We start from the raw sequence: 18,120 nt of genomic DNA, 5'->3' as shown, positions 1-18,120 counted from the left end.
GTGTGATGCGCTGAAAAAAAGAGAGAACAGTACTTGAAGTGTAGTTTCATTCCAGTAGTAAATATCCGTGTAGAAATCCGTGTAAAGTAATCCTTGTGGGGATAATCCGGAAATAGATGTTGGAGTGAAGGCTGTATCTTTTTATTTTTATATATTTACATATACACACGCTAATACACGACTTATAATCCCCAATCCTGTTCATACAATGACTGGGGCAAACTAGTTGGTATACAGCACTTACTCGGTATTACCTGTATCCTCTTGGGTTTGGTTAAATCCAATACCCTCCTCAACCTTATATATATATATATATATATATATATATATATATATATATATATATATATATATATATATACATATATGTATGTATATATATATATATGTGTATATATATATATATATATATACATATATTTTATATATATATATGTATATACATACATGCATACATACATACATACATGCATGCATACATACATACACATATATAAGCATATACCCGCCCCTACATACAGACACGTATAAGCCAGAAGATCATGGTTTGGAGGCTTTGATCCTAGGCCCGCTCAATCAAGGACGACCACTGGGGGTGAAACTACAACAGCAGCAGCAACAGCAACAACAGCTACGATAACAATGACTATTTGCTGTTATCAATAACAACACAATACTTAATATATGTGGTGTAAGAACATCACCACACGATACTCTTGTCTCTCCATCGTCCTTCAGGCTTCCTCCATTAACCTTAATATCACTCTAAGGAATTGTATATTCTCTAAGAACAGAGACACTGAAATACTATAGTAACTAATATCCTAGTTTTCACATGTAGATTTTATTAATAATTTGTTATCACTATTTCGGCAAATACTTTGACATTTCTGTTTTATTCAAGAGGCCTAATAAAACCAAAAAAATATTCTAAGTTGTCTGCCGTACTTGTGGAAATATATCAAAATATTATTAGCTATTGAGCTGGTGGTGTATTTTTCTCCCGCTATTATTATTTTCCTAATTACATTGTTGATATTCGGTACATTAAGTATATTAAGATTAGCTCAGTTATTGCATAATGTATAATATGATGGCAAAATCTGATGCAGTAGCATGGAAGCACAAAGACTGAAATATACATTACTGTATACCAACTATTCATGAATAACACAAATGTAAAACCATTACGATTCTTACAAATCCCTGTTCTTCACGTTACTACCTATGGAGGTATATTGGTTAATTGAAATCACAGAACTGCAACAAACAGAGACCTCGTTGCGTTTGAAGTACCACCGCTAATTCAATAGCGTTACATAACACTGTGCATCAGAATGCAAAGCAAAGACTAGAACTCAATACAATTCCAACAAGCACCATACCAATATTCATATTTACTTCAACTGAAACAATGCTTCCTCATGTTAATTACATTCCTCCGTTTTTAATTTACATACAAGCGGTTTAATTACCGTCAAATCTCTTCTTGGCAAGAAACCTATAGAAATAGAACATTAGATATCTCTTGGTCATGCTGGGAGGGGGGCGGTAATCTTCAAGTTTAGGGTGATAAAAAAGTAAATAAAAATATACAAGGGAAATAACTTAACGTCTTACTAGTATTATCCGTAATACTCTGAAATGTGTTGTTTTTTTTTTTAGCTGTTTATAAATAAATCACACACGTGTTTTTTTTTTAACAAGTCCGCATGGTACTAAACAATCCTCGGCGGTAAACTTATTCCTAATAAGCCGACGGCGCGCACACCATTCCAACATTTTGTGTCTTGAACTGCTGCATAATTCATTAATATTCCAATATTCTTCTAATATTAATTGACGAGTGAGGATTTCATTTTGAGGAACAATAAGTTGTTGTGCAGCCGGTCTTCCACGATGCATTTTCGATCTCTCAGCCGGTACTATGGTATTCAATCACGTGTATGATTTATTTATAAACAGCTAAAAAAAAAAAACACGTTTCAGAGTAGTACGGATAATATTAGTAAGACGTTAAGTTATTTCCCTTGTATATTTTTATTTACTTTTTTTACTACCCTAAACTTGAAGATTACCGCTGGGGGCACCGCCTTGAAAGCTTTAGTAGAACAAATTGAATCCTGTTCATATTTTTCTTTTTTCAAATCTTGTACTTATTGTCTCGGTATCTTTTGCTGATCTAGTCAGTGGCATGAATGTAAACAAACAGATAACGGTTGTCAAGCGGTGACGGTAGAAACACAAAGATATACACACAAGCACACAAAGATATACACACAAGCACACAACGATATACACACAAGCACACAAAGATATACACACACAAGCACACATACACACATACATGCACACATATACACGACGGATTTCCACACAGTTTCTGTCTTCCAAATTTACTCACGTTTATCAACTTGCACAAGATGGGAAATAAAAAAATAAAATATTCTAATAGGTGTAAAACAACTTGCTGCGAACGAATATGAAAAAAAACGCGCGCTCGCGAACGGGGTGGGTGGGGAGAGGCATCGGAACATTCGCATCCTGAATGCTCCGAGTCCTCTCCCCACCTCGCCTTTCGCGGGAGCGCGGTTTTTTTTTTTTCATATTCGTTCAGAACAAGTCGTTTTACATCTATTACACTATTTTTCTTTTGTTTCTTGGCTCCGGTGAGGCGTTTCGGAACATTCAGGATGCAAATGTTCCGAGGTCTCTCCCCACCCCATCCCCCGTTCGCGAGCGCGCGTTTTATTTCTTCATATTCGTTCGCAGCAAGTTGTTTAACACCTATCAGAATATTTTATTTTTTTATTTCCCACCGGGTCAAACCCTTTAGTTTGACCAGATGCTGTACTACGGGATTATACCTGAAACTACATGGTCGCACTGCGACTTCCTTCACCACTTATAGATATATTCGGCCCCTGAACAGCAGTCAGCAGAGTGGCGCAGTGGAAGCGTGCTGGGCCCATAACCCAGAGGTCCGTAGATCGAAACTACGCTCTGCTATCTTTTTTTTAAAATTTTCTTTTCCTTCCATTTCCGAAGTATATTTTACTGAGACATTATTTCTGGTTGTAGACAATATTGCTGTTGGCTACTAGTTTTCAATGATCAGATCGAAGCTTCACTTTATTTTTGATGGCCGCTTTGACAAGTAGGCTTCTCTTTCTGGTTTTCCACGTGAATTGTCGATTGTTTGTATCTTTCACCTTTATACATTGGTGAAAAATTTGGTGGTGGTGGTGGTGGTGGATCTCCATCATTTGACGATGAAGTTTCAGTGATTCTATTACCTGCTCCTGATTTAACGTGTGACTGAGTATTCCTGAGACACGTTATTTATTATATTCTTCACATTAAGTATATAATACACACACGCGTGTGCGCGCGCACACGCGCACACACACACACACACGCACACACACAAACGCACGCACACACACACAAGCACACACATGAATGGATGGTCGTTTCTAATTTTTTTCGTTTTTTGCCAAATAAACACATGCAATATATATTCATTCTTCATTCGTTTGTTCCTGTTCTTATTTTAACTCATGTCCATTGTGCAGGAGCACACACGAGGAGGGAAAGTATCGCTGAAGAGGTCACAGATGTGTGACGAAATATTTCCGGACAGTGGGCATGAGTTAAAATAAGAACAGTAATAAACGAGTGAAGAACAAATATAAAGTGCGTGTGTTTATCTGACAAAAAAAAAATGACCAAACCGAAATACAATATACACATATATTTATGATTATGTGTGTGTGTGTGTTATATCGTTTGTCTATTTACTTGTTTCAGTCGTTGGGCTGCAGTCATGCTGGTGTATATATCGACCCCTCTATACTTATATTTTCAGCCCGGCATTTATTTTATCGAACTGTTTTGTAGAAGAGCTAAGTTACAGAAACATGCCAACACCAGTTGTTAAGCGGTGATGCGGGACAAAAATAAACGCAAGTACATACACAGATACACATATGTATATGTTCCTTTCAGTTTTCGTCACTATATAAGATATTTACAACTACGATCAAAAACATGAAAGATATGGTATATAATTTTTCTTTTGTGCAGGGGTTCCTTGCGGCATGCAATTTATTTTAAGGCTTATGCAAGGGTAAAAAAGTTGAGAACACTGCTTAGATAGATAGATAGATAGATAGATAGATAGATAGATAGATAGATTGATAGATTGCCCTAACTCTTCGAAACGCTTAGTTTTAGAATGGTGGCAGCTGATGAAGGAAATGTTCTCTATGTGGCCTGTGCTTTCTGTACTCTGTTTATCATTTTGTCCACGTTTTTTGCAACGTCCTGTACCCAGATATGCATCTATATATACATGTAGATGTAGGTATATACATACATGTACGTATATATGCATATACTCATATATTATTTGTATTACATACATAATACATAAATAGATACATATAGAGATACATACATACATACATACATAGATAGATAGATAGATAGATAGATAGATCGGACGAGTTTTCACAGAGTTTCCGTTTACCAAATCCACTCACAAGACATTGGTCGACTCGGGGCTATAGTAGAAGTCGCTTGCCTTAGTTGCCGTGCTGCGGGACTGAACTTGGAATCAGGTGGTTGGGAAGCAAAGCAAACTTCTTACGACGCTGTCACGCCCGCACCTACAAATGTTATAAATATCTCGCAAGATTTACTTTATACACGCGTGCATTCCCCTCTGAGGCACAAGGCCGTGCAAGGTTGTTTATGAAAGACCAACATCCGTCCTTACATACCAGCTTCTCCTCTCCACGTCACCGATGTTATTCATGGGAACAACAGAAGCCAATACAGCCTGGCACCAGTGACATCACAACTCATTTCTACAGCTGAGTGAACTGGAACAATGTGAAATAGTGTCTTGCTCAAGAACACAACACACACAGCCCAGTCCAAGAATCGAACTCACAACCTGATGATTGTGAGCCTGACGCTCTAACTACTGAGCCATGTGACTCATTAATCTGTGCCTATGTGCGGGAGAAGCACAATCCTGTTGACAATACAATCAATATTTTAGAGGAGAAATCGCAACAAAGCAGTGAATAGAATAGATGATAACAATAAATTCAGCAGGCATGCTGCAGGAAGCAGAGTGGCGCAGTGGAAGCGTGCTGGGCCCATAACCCAGAGGTCCGTAGATCGAAACTACGCTCTGCTAATTGTTTTTTTCTTTTTATGCGTTATGGCTATGTAAATGTCTTGTAAATATTTATTCTATTTGTTTCTTTCTTTGTTTTCTATGTTTCTGTCACTTGACTTCGGCCATACTGGAGCACCGCTTTCAAAGGTTTTTAGTCGAACAAGTCGACCCTAGGACTTATTTTTAAAGTCTAGTACTTATTCTATCGCTTGTCATTTACTATTTTTATAAATATCTCATTGGGCTTAATTCATATATGAATAATTCATTATCTTTACATTACATATTATGAATAATTCATTACATTTATTTGTCCTAAATGTTATAAAATTACAGGCATGGCTGTGTTATAAGAATCTTGCTTCCTAACCACATAGTTCCGGGTTCAGTCCCACTGCATGGCACCTTGGGCAGATGCCTCCTACTATAGCCTCGGGCCGACCAAAGTCTTATGTGCGGATTTGGTAGACAGAAACTGAAACAAGCCCATCGTATATTTATATATAAATATGGTCTGATCAATAAGTACCCGGACTGTTGCCTTAGTAACGAAGCTAAAGCACGCGGAGTAAAGCCGCTTGGCACAGATTGACCTTGAACTCTGCTATGCATGTGCACTAAGTTTTAACGTTCTAGTTCCGCTGTTTACAACAGCGCTTGAAAGGAAGGTGTGTAGCGTGTAATCATCGCATTGACCATGACAGAAAGTTGAGCAAGATTCTGCATCAAATTTTGTCAGAAGCTTGGCGATACCTGTGTACGTATGTATGTATGTATGTATGTATGTATGTATGTATGTATGTGGAACAAAAATACAATAAAGGACAATAAATCATTCGGACAGATAGACGATGCAAAGGCGGACGTATCAACATTGCAACCATAGGCGCAGGGGTGGTGGCTGTGTGGTAAGTAGCTTGCTTACCAACCACATGGTTCCGGGTTCAGTCCCACTGCGTGGCACCTTGGGCAAGTGTCTTCTACTATAGCCTCGGGCCGACCAAAGCCTTGTGAGTGGATGAAACTGAAAGAAGCCCGTCGTATATATATATATATATATATATATATATTAGAAATAACGAATTTCTAAATCTCTCAGTGAGACTTAAGCAGTAGTGATGCGATAAAGTAGTTGTATACTGCCAACTTAACGTGACAGTCCCAATAAGGGAATATACTACTGCTGTTTAGCCCTAGGAAGCCACACTTTCTGATATATATATATATATATATATATATATATATATATATATATATATATATATATATATATATATGTATGTGTGTTTGTGTGTCTGTGTCTGTCCGCCTACCATCGCTTGACAACCGATGCTGGTGTGTTTACGACCCCGTAACTTAGCGGTCCGGCAAAAAGAGACCGATAGAATAAGTACTAGGCTTACTAAGAATAAGTCCCGGGGTCGATTTTCTCGACTAAAGGCGGTGCTCCAGCATGGCCGCAGTCAAATGACTGAAACAAGTAAAAGAGTAAAAGAGTAGTTGTTGATGAATACATGTGTACATGGGGCGCATCATTTATTTCTTTGGAATTAGGGAAGTTTTAGTAAATATTCATGATAGAATATAGACACTCCACAAATTCTATTTCATACACCAGTATATTTTGCATTTATTTGTTTCTATTTATATTTTTTTATGTTACATTTTCTTCTGTTTTGGTGGATGCGTGTTATGAGTGCATACATATGTATGTATATATTTGTGCGTATGTTTATTTAGAATGTTTAAATTTTTAGAAAATATGTCCTACTGCGTGGCACTTTGGGCAAGTATCCTCTACTATAGCTTCGGCTCGGCCAAAGCCTATTGAGTGGTTTTGATAGACAGAAACTGAAAGAAGCCTGACGTAAATGTGTGTGTGTGTGTGTGTGTGTGTGTGTGTGTGTGTGTGTGTGTGTGTGTGTGTGTGTGTGTGTATGTCTGTCTGTATGCGTGTGTCCCCTTACAACCACCACTACCACCACCACTTGACTTGACAGGTGTTGGTGTACTTACGTCCCCGCAATTTAGCGGTTCAGCAAACGACCGATAGAACTAGTACCAGGCTTTTTAAAAATAAGTACTGGGGTCGACACATTCGGCTAAATATTCTTTAAGGTGGTGCCCTAGCATGGACGTAATCTAATGTTCGAAGCAAGTAAAAAATAAAAATTAAAAGAGAGCAGTTTAAAATTCTTGATACGTAACAAACACAGAACATCCAATTTCCTGGAATGGATAACCAAGGATCTTTTTTTAGATATGAATTTGTGAAGTACAATAAGCAGGGTGGTTTCAGTTTACTGAGGAACCCGGTCGGATAGTTCACTGTTTTCTGGGAATATAAGACAATTTCGGTAAAACTATACACTGTTTTATCTGCAAGCAGCTGCAGAGTCACTGTTATGTTAATTCTCAGGCTCTTTACTTCAAACAACGCTAATCTGGTGAGATGAACTTGGATCACATGTAATATGCTGGAGAGGAGTAGCTGTGTGGTAAGTAGCTTGCTTACCAACCACATGGTTCCGGGTTCATTCCCACTGCGTAGCACCTTGGGCAAGTGTCTTCTACTATAGCCTCGGGCCGGCCAAAGACTTGTGAGTGGATTTGGTAGACGGAAACTGAAAGAAGCTTGTCGTATATATATATATATATATATATATATATATATATATATATATATATATATATATATATATATATATATATATGTATGTATGTATGCGTGTCTATGGTTGTCCCCCCCCCCAACATCGCTTGACAACCGATGCTGGTGTGTTTACGTCCCCGTAACTTTGCGGTTCGACAAAAGAGACCGATAGAATAAGTACTACGCTTCCAAAGAATAAGTCCTGGGGTCGATTTGCTCGACTAAAGGCGGTGCTCCAGCATGGCTGCAGTCAAATGACTGAAACGAGTAAAAGAGTAAAAAAGTAAAAAGAATATATTGGTTTCAAATTCTGGTATAAGGCCAGTAGTTTTGGGGAGGGGCTAAGTCGATTAAATTAATGCTATTGTTCAACTAGTACTCATTTTATCGACCCCGAAAGGGTAACAGGTGAAGTAGACCTCGGCGGAATTTTAACTCAGAACGTAAAGATGGATGAAATACCGCTCAGCATACATGAATATGCATCTCAAAAACTTATGTAACAGACCACAAACCATATTATTTAGAACTTTCAATATTCTTACATTCACAGAATCGTGTTGAGAATCGATGAAATACCTTGTGATTTTTAGTTTAAATTTCATGTACAAATTCCACCAGTCAAAGACGCTTTTCATCTTTCCGAGATTGTTAACTTAAGAACCAGTCCCAATAAAATTTATACAATTGATCATAAGCATTTTCTTCTCCATGATTTGTGACTTTGGACTTGTATCAGAAATTAATATCTTTTTTATAAGTTGTTAACTAGTTTTGAACTACTGACCATTCCATAAATTTCTATATTCCCTCTAACTAATGTTACATAGCTTTCGATTTGTCACAGAAATCGTTTAGAAACGTACGATTTCGACAGGATTACCGAAGAAATCTTTTGTCATACGCTGCAACAATTTTTTGGCTATACGAGTGAAAAGATGCGGACAGAGAGTGTTTTCAACAAAACTGGTTCTCTTCATCTTTGGCTCATTTATAATCACATATGTTGTCTCATTCTGACGTTTTATACATCAGACGATACCAGAATATATCATATGGATTTATATATTTATCAATAAGTTTTCGAGGTAATTTACATAACGAAATGAAACAAATTTGAGGTTATAACATAAAAATGCTGTCTGTAGAAGTCTAGTAACAGATACGCATATAGAATGTATTGATTCACATTGTCTGTAGTATGTTATATAATTTTCTTTAATACATAGTCATACATGCAGTATGACATATGCGTATACGTTATTATGCATATAATTAATCTTAAATACATACATGTACGCATACATTCATTTATACACACGCATATATTTACACACACACGCACACACATATATATACACCGGAGTAAGCACATAAGTGTGCAACAAGGTGGAGAAAAGAGTACTCAAATACCAGAGGTAGAGTAATATGCTTTATTTAAAAGCAGCAGAAATATAACAAAAAACTGTTAATCGGAGTTTCACGTTCCCGTTCATCGGACAGTTTAGTTAGAAACGGGGGAGAAATGGCGATGCAATCAAAACTAATATAAAATTAAAACACATGGATCTGTTTCATTGGTTGTTTCAAATAACGGTCTTAGGCATGCATACCTAAGACCGTTATTTTAAATTTTATATTAGTTTTGATTGCATCGTCATTTCTCTCCCATTTCTAACAAAACTGTTCGATGAACGGGAACGTGAAACTCCGATTAACAGTTTTTTGTTATGTTTCTGCTGCTTTTAAATAAAGTATATATATATATATATATATATATATATATATATATATATATATATATATATATATATATATATATATGCATATGTGCGTGTGTGTGTTTGTGTGTGTGTAGAAAGAGAGAGAGAGATAATGGTTCAAATAAACAAATAAACACGCTTGAGCTTGATATATTAAATGCACATACATATATATATAGATAAATATATATAGGAATATAACAGGGAGAAACAAAACTGAAAATATTCAGATGAACATTCATGTATGAGCACATAGATATTTGTATATTTACAGAACAGAATTATACGGTGTACAAAAATTACAGAGAACTAAGGGGAGAGAGCATGGTATTTCAGGTCCAACAGCTGTTTCTAGGGGCGCGGAATTGCGTAATAGTTGTAATGTTGGCAGATGGAGCGTGCAAAAGGTCAAGAATATGCAACCAGTAGTGGAGACATTAAACATTACAATAAATTCGAGTTCCGTTTTCAGAGTGGAGAGATTGACATCTTACGTTTCAGATGATAATGCAGGAAATTTAAAGGTAGAAAGGGGAAGAAGGCAAATAGAAGTAGGTGGAATAAGCAAGCAGACAGTTCAGGGGACAAGAGGAAGGGAAAGAAGTGATAAGAGAGGCAGAGCAGGATGAGGGGGTGTGAGCAGGGTATTGAGAGAAGTAGAAGTGGTGAGTCATGTGACGAGTGGGAAAAGGTGAGATGGATAGTATTGTGAAAGGTGGCGTCGTTGTTGAGTTTGACAGAGATGTTATTAATCAGGGATAGTGGAAGCTATAGAACAGAGAAGAGGTAAGATGAGAGATGAGAGAGGCGGGTATTAAAATGGAAGGAAGGTGTTTACTTATAGATGCTGATTAAAAATCAGTAAAAATACTGAAGTATGTAGAAATATATGAGAATTAGTAAGAGGTGGACAGAGAGGGAGAAAAGGAGAGATATGTTGGTAGCAATGGCAAGAGGTAGATAGTGCTAAATGGTTCTCGTTGAAGATGAAGCTAGAGGAAGTGGGGAAGGAATTCGAAGTATGAGGACGGAATGGCGGTAAAGGAGGATGTGCTAGGTGGGAGAAATGTGAGAAGAGAATCAATATATATATATATATATATATATATATATATATATATATATATATATATATATATGTATATATATATATATATATATATATATATATATATATATATATATATATATATATATATATATATATATATATATATATATATAGGGAGACATAAATAGAAGGGATATGTTGCTAACACGGCTAAGTTGTAATTTAAGGTTCCATCGTAATTAGGGGAATTATATAGACTTTATATAATGAGCAAATGCTGAATAACATTTGTGTCTGCATAAAACGATTACTTCTGAGAATTTATTGAGTAATGATGGATTGTGGTATAATGACCTCAAGCCTTCCCGTGTAGACCCATCCATCATACTTCCATGCTTTAAGTCCTCCAAGGACCAGAAGCGGGAGATCTTATCATTCGTACTACCCTTGTCCCTTCCAGTTTATCTCTTTGTAAGGTTTTCTTTGAAATTCTAAACTCCAATTTCCCATCACAACATACACACACACACACACACGCACACACACACACACACACACACACACACACACACACACAACCGCGCGCGCACACACACACACATGTATATACTCACAAGGCTTTGGTCGGCTTGGGGACATAACAGAAGACACTTGCCCTAAGTGCTACGCTGTGGGAGCGAATCCGAAACCATGTGGTTGAGAATTAGGCTACTTAACACACAGCCACGCTTGCGCCTTTATGCGTGATTTACCAACATAGGTGTAGATGCGTGCGTTAATGAATGTGTCTATGTGTGGCGTGTCATATATTTCTTTAGAATTATTGGTGAATATATCTGAGAGATGTTTATATGCACTCTACAAATTCTTTTTCATATACCAATATATATCGTACGTCTTTGTTTCTGTTTATACTTTTAATGTGTACAGGGTCTTGTGTCTTTGTAGACGTGTGTCTTGAGTGCATAAATATGTATGTATGTATGTATGTATATATTTATGATGTTTAAACTTTTAGAAAGTATGAAAGAATATTATAATAGCAGTTTAAGTTTCTTGACGCAAGTAATATATAATATATGCTATATAGATTCATTAAATATGCAGTGGCTTGAAATAGGTGATTAAAATCATAAAGTAAGTATTAGTGGTAAGGAAAAAGGGAGACGAGAAACGAAAATTAAGATTTAGTGTTGTATCTTTCTAGGTCATCTAGATTGCAAAGAATTTTAAGGTACGAATGTGTGTGGGTGGGTGTGTGTTCGCGCGCGTGCCTACGTGTGAGCATCTGCATATGCAATGCTTTTTTACGCTTAAGTTCATGAGCACACTCACACACACATGCACACACATATACACGTATTTACAGATGGATGGAAAGACAGACAGATTTACATACAAACACACACACACACACACATAAATTTATAGAAATAAACATAGATACAGGTAAAGAAGACGATACATATGTACACACACATTCATATAAATATAGATATATGGATTCATATAAATAATTATATATGTGAATGTACATATGTATATTTATGTATATATATATCTGTCTATCCATCTATATATATATATATATATATATATATATATATAGTGAGAATTTACAAAAGAAAAAAGACGAAGACGGCTGTGTAAACAACAAATGGATGTATTAGTTTAACGCTCGGGAAGGTGTGTAGGTGTGTGTGGATGATGGTGTAGGTGCTGGGAAGTGGTCAGTGCTAGTGTGAGCGCTGGTGTGGGTGCTGGGAAGTAGCCAGTGCTAGTGTGTGCGGGGTGGTGTGATGTGGTATTGTATGGTGGTGTGTGGTGTAGTGGTGTGTGGTGCAGTGGTTGTGGTGTGGTGCAGTGGTTGTGGTGTGGTAGTGTGTGGTGTGGTAGTGTATGGTGTGGTAGTGTGTGGTGTGGTAGTGTATGGTGTGGTAGTGTGTGGTGTGGTGTGGTTGTGTTTGGGTGCTGCGGAGGTGAGAGTGGGCGAAGCAAGGGTGGAGTCTAAGGGATGGGATGGGGTGGGGGTGGGATGAATAGGGATGGTAGGGTTGGAATGTGTAGGAGTGGGAAGGGTGACGATGAAGGGAGAGGGTGGAAGAGAGAAGGTGGGTAGGAGTGAAGAGAGGAAGTAGGTGCCAGAGTAAGAGAGGAGGTGTGGGTGTTAGGAAGTTGATGTGAGAAGAAGAGAGGAGGAGGGTTAGATGAAGAGGGGACGAGAGTTGAGCCAATGTGGCGCAAAGGAGCGAAGATTAATCCCTGCTCACGGCGAAGACGGGAGGCCGGGTGGCCCCTGGGCAAAGACAATCCGAACACAGACAGATATTGTAAAGAGTGACCGGTAGAGCGGAAATAACGCGAGACCAGGGTGTCGTTGCCGAGTCGGATGTCTCGGAGGTTTTCTGCGAACCGGTCAACTAAGCGGCGTACCATTTGACCGATGTATAGAGAAGGACAGCGAGAGCAGGAGATGCAGTAGATGACGTTGCTAGAAGTGCAGGTGAAGGAGTCAGTAATATGATAGGGTCAATGATGGTTGCCTGTGTAGTGGGTGATGTTGGTGAGGTAAGGGCAAGTGCGGCAGCGTGGGCGGGAGCAGGGAAACGAGCCGGGTTGGGAGGATGGGTTAGGGAAGAAGCTGTAGACCAAGCGGTCTTGTAGGTTGTGGGCTCGTTTGAAGGAGGGAAGAGGTAGGTTATGGAAGATGTGCGAAGTGGAGGGGGTGGACTGGAGTCGCCGGAAGGCTCGGAGAATGGTGCGTTGGATAGGTAGGGTGGTGGGGTGGTAGGTGAGGGTAAACAGTAGGCGGGTGACAGTGAGGCGGATACGGGAGGAGAGAGCAGATGTACAGTCCACGGAACGTGCTCTGTCAAGGGCGGTATGGATAGTGGTGAAGGGATATCCACGAAGGATGAAGTGGCGAGCCATGAGTTGAGACTGAGTCTCAAAGTCATGGTTGTCACTGCAGAGCCTGCGTAAACGGAGGAATTGGGAAGGGGTCGAGAGCTTGGTGTGTTTAGGGTGGGAGGAGGAGAAGTTGAGGTATGCGTGTGGGTCTGTGTGTTTGTAGTGGATGGAGGTGGTGAGTGTGGAGTGATGAATGCTGACCGAAATGTCGAGAAAGGCGACTGAGGTGTCGGAAATAGTGCAGAAGTGGAGGGTAGGATGGAAAGATTTGACAAGAGAGGAACGAATCTAGATGTTCGGGGGAGAGTGAGGTCGCACCGATACAGTCGTCAATATAACGACCGTATAAATAAGGAGTGGGACCAGTGAAACTTGAGAATATTTGAGCCTCAACGTAGTCAACGAACAGGTTCGCATAGTTGGGGGCCAATGCTCGTTCCTATGGCCACTCCCGAGAACCGCTGGTAAAAATCACCCGCGAACGAGAAGTAGTTGAGAGGACAAGTTCGGCCAGACGAAGGAGTGTGGATGTGTCAGGTTGGGGGTTTATAGACTCTTGATGTCAAGAGTGCAGAGAAGTTTAGAGGGGCCCAGGAGGGAAGGAGAAAGTGTTGAACAAACGAAGAGCATGGTTGGTGTCATGGATGTTAGAGGGAAGGGAAGCCACTGGTGGGGGGGGGGGGCAAGGACACGGTCAATATATGTGGAGATGAGTTTGGTGGGGCAGTTGCAGGCGGAGATAATGGGGCGTCCAGAGTTGTTAGGTTTGTGGATTTGTGAGAAAAAGTAAATTGTGGGAGTGCGAGGGGTGCGGATAATGAGGTTAGAGGCGGTGGGGGAGACGGGAGGAGAAGATAAGGTCATGAATAGTGAAGGACACAGTCTGTTGGTAGCTGGGTGAGGGGTTGGAGGGCAGAGGGCAGAGGGCAGTAGAAGGAGGTATCTTGAAATTAGCGGAGAGCTTCCGCCTTGTAGAGGTCCGCGTGCCACACCACCACGGCTCCACCCTTGTTGGCCGGTTTTACGATGATGTCCGTGCAGCATCAAGACATCGAAGAGCCGAGAATTCAGCTGGGTATATATATATATATATATATATATATATATATATATATATATAAATTTGTGTTGAAGATTCTTGATGTGAAATCGTGTATTGAAATAGATATTGTTGTATTTCGGTATGGTAATTTCTTTTTGTTCTTTTTGCAAAATAAGCACACGCACTATATATTTGTTCTTCATTCGTTTATTACTGTTCTTTTTTTTTTAACTCATGTCCATTGTCTAGAAATCTCAGAGAATGGAGTAAGTGGAGCAAGAGCACACACGAAAACGAAAAGTGTCGCTGAAGAGGTCACAGATGTGTGACGAAGGATTTCCGGACAATGGACATGAGTTAAAAGAAGAACAGTAATAAAACGAATGAAGGACAAATATAAGTACGTGTGTTTATTTGAACAAAAAAAAAAGACCGTCCCGAAATAGAGCGCTACATACATACATACATACATATATATATATATATATATATATATATATATATATATATATATATATATATATATATATATATATATATATATATATGTATGTATGTATGTATATATATATGTATATATATACATACATACATACACATACATACTCATATAAATATATATGTGTGTGTATGCGTATATATATAATATATATGCATATAATACATACATATATATATATATATATGTATATATATATATATATATATATATATATATATGTATGTATGTATGTATGTACGTATGTATGTATGTGTACATATATACGCCCATATATTTATATAAATATAATTATGAAACAATTAGTCTTCTTAATTAATAAAATTTCATATATGCTAAAAATGAAAAGGAAAAATCTAAAACTTCCAAATAAATAGGAAAAGTAATACCTCAAACCCACGTAAGATCGTAAGAACGTAAGAACACTGGCACACACTCACAAATGCACCCGCCTACAAACACACTCATACACACACTCACAAATGCACCCGACTACAAACACACTCATACAAACACACTCATACACACACTCACAAATGCACGCGCCTACAAACACACTCATATACACACTCACAAATGCACGCGCCTACAAACACACTCATACACACACTCACAAATGCACGCGCCTACAAACACACTCATACTTACACTCACAAATGCACGCGCCTACAAACACACTCATATACACACTCACAAATGCACCCGCCTACAAACACACTCATACACACACTCACAAATGCATCCGCCTACAAACACACTCATACACACACTCACAAATGCACGCGCCTACAAACACACTCATACACACACTCACAAATGCACGCGCCTACAAACACACTCATACACACACAGACAAATGCACGCGCCTACAAACACACTCATACACACACTCACAAATGCACGCGCCTACAAACACACTCATACACACACTCACAAATCACCCGCCTACAAACACACTCATACACACACTCACAAATGCACGCGCCTACAAACACACTCATACACACACTCACAAATGCACGCGCCTACAAACACACTCATACACACACTCACAAATGCACGCGCCTACAAACACACTCATACTTACACTCACAAATGCACCCGCCTACAAACACACTCATACACACACTCACAAATGCACCCGCCTACAAACACACTCATACACACACTCACAAATGCACCCTCCTACAAACACACTCATATACACACTCACAAATGCACCCGCCTACAAACACACTCATACACACACTCACAAATGCACGCGCCTACAAACACACTCATACACACACTCACAAATGCACGCGCCTACAAACACACTCATACACACACTCACAAATGCACCCGCCTACAAACACACTCATACACACACTCACAAATGCACCCGCCTAAAACACACTCATACAAACACACTCATACACACACTCACAAATGCACGCGCCTACAAACACACTCATACACACACTCACAAATGCACCCGCCTACAAACACACTCATATACACACTCACAAATGCACCCGCCTACAAACACACTCATACACACACTCACAAATGCACGCGCCTACAAACACACTCATACACACACTCACAAATGCACGCGCCTACAAACACACTCATACACACACTCACAAATGCACGCGCCTACAAACACACTCATACACACACTCACAAATGCACCCGCCTACAAACACACTCATACACACACTCACAAATGCACGCGCCTACAAACACACTCATACACACACTCACAAATGCACCCGCCTACAAACACACTCATACACACACTCACAAATGCACGCGCCTACAAACACACTCATACACACACTCACAAATGCACGCGCCTACAAACACACTCATACACACACTCACAAATGCACGCGCCTACAAACACACTCATACTTACACTCACAAATGCACCCGCCTACAAACACACTCATACACACACTCACAAATGCACCCGCCTACAAACACACTCATACACACACTCACAAATGCACCCGCCTACAAACACACTCATACACACACTCACAAATGCACCCGCCTACAAACACACTCATACACACACTCACAAATGCACGCGCCTACAAACACACTCACAAATGCACCCGCCTACAAACACACTCATACACACACTCACAAATGCACGCGCCTACAAACACACTCATACACACACTCACAAATGCACCCGCCTACAAACACACTCATACACACACTCACAAATGCACCCGCCTACAAACACACTCATACACACACTCACAAATGCACGCGCCTACAAACACACTCATACACACACTCACAAATGCACCCGCCTACAAACACACTCATACACACACTCACAAATGCACGCGCCTACAAACACACTCATACACACACTCACAAATGCACCCGCCTACAAACACACTCATACACACATTCACAAATGCACCCGCCTACAAACACACTCATACACACACTCACAAATGCACCCGCCTACAAACACACTCATACACACACTCACAAATGCACGCGCCTACAAACACACTCATACACACACTCACAAATGCACGCGCCTACAAACACACTCGTACACACACTCACAAATGCACGCGCCTACAAACACACTCATACACACACTCACAAATGCACGCGCCTACAAACACACTCATACACACACTCACAAATGCACGCGCCTACAAACACACTCATACACACACTCACAAATCCACCCGCCTACAAACACACTCATACACACACTCACAAATGCACGCGCCTACAAACACACTCATACACACACTCACAAATGCACGCGCCTACAAACACACTCATACACACACTCACAAATGCTCGCGCCTACAAACACACTCATACACACACTCACAAATGCACCCGCCTACAAACACACTCATACACACACTCACAAATGCACCCGCCTACAAACACACTCAGATACACACTCACAAATGCACGCGCCTACAAACACACTCATACACACACACAAATGCACGCGCCTACAAACACACTCATACACACACTCA

General features: G+C 39.5%; 2 non-coding genes across 2 annotated transcripts; both read left to right on the top strand.

Annotated features, from left to right (window-relative positions):
- Positions 1–2,937: 2,937 nt before the first annotated feature.
- Trnam-cau (transfer RNA methionine (anticodon CAU)) lies at positions 2,938–3,009 on the top strand. Its single transcript has one exon. It is a non-coding gene; the product is annotated as a tRNA-Met (tRNA).
- A 2,128-nt stretch (positions 3,010–5,137) lies between these two features.
- On the top strand, positions 5,138–5,209 carry Trnam-cau (transfer RNA methionine (anticodon CAU)). Its single transcript has one exon. It is a non-coding gene; the product is annotated as a tRNA-Met (tRNA).
- Positions 5,210–18,120: the final 12,911 nt, after the last annotated feature.

The sequence above is a fragment of the Octopus bimaculoides genome, chromosome 6, assembly GCF_046866305.1.
Source record: "Octopus bimaculoides isolate indiv1 chromosome 6, ASM4686630v1, whole genome shotgun sequence".
NCBI classification, from domain to species: Eukaryota; Metazoa; Mollusca; class Cephalopoda; order Octopoda; family Octopodidae; genus Octopus; species Octopus bimaculoides.
The sequence above is the reverse complement of the archived record's forward strand: the minus strand, read 5'-3'. Positions and strand labels throughout refer to the sequence as shown.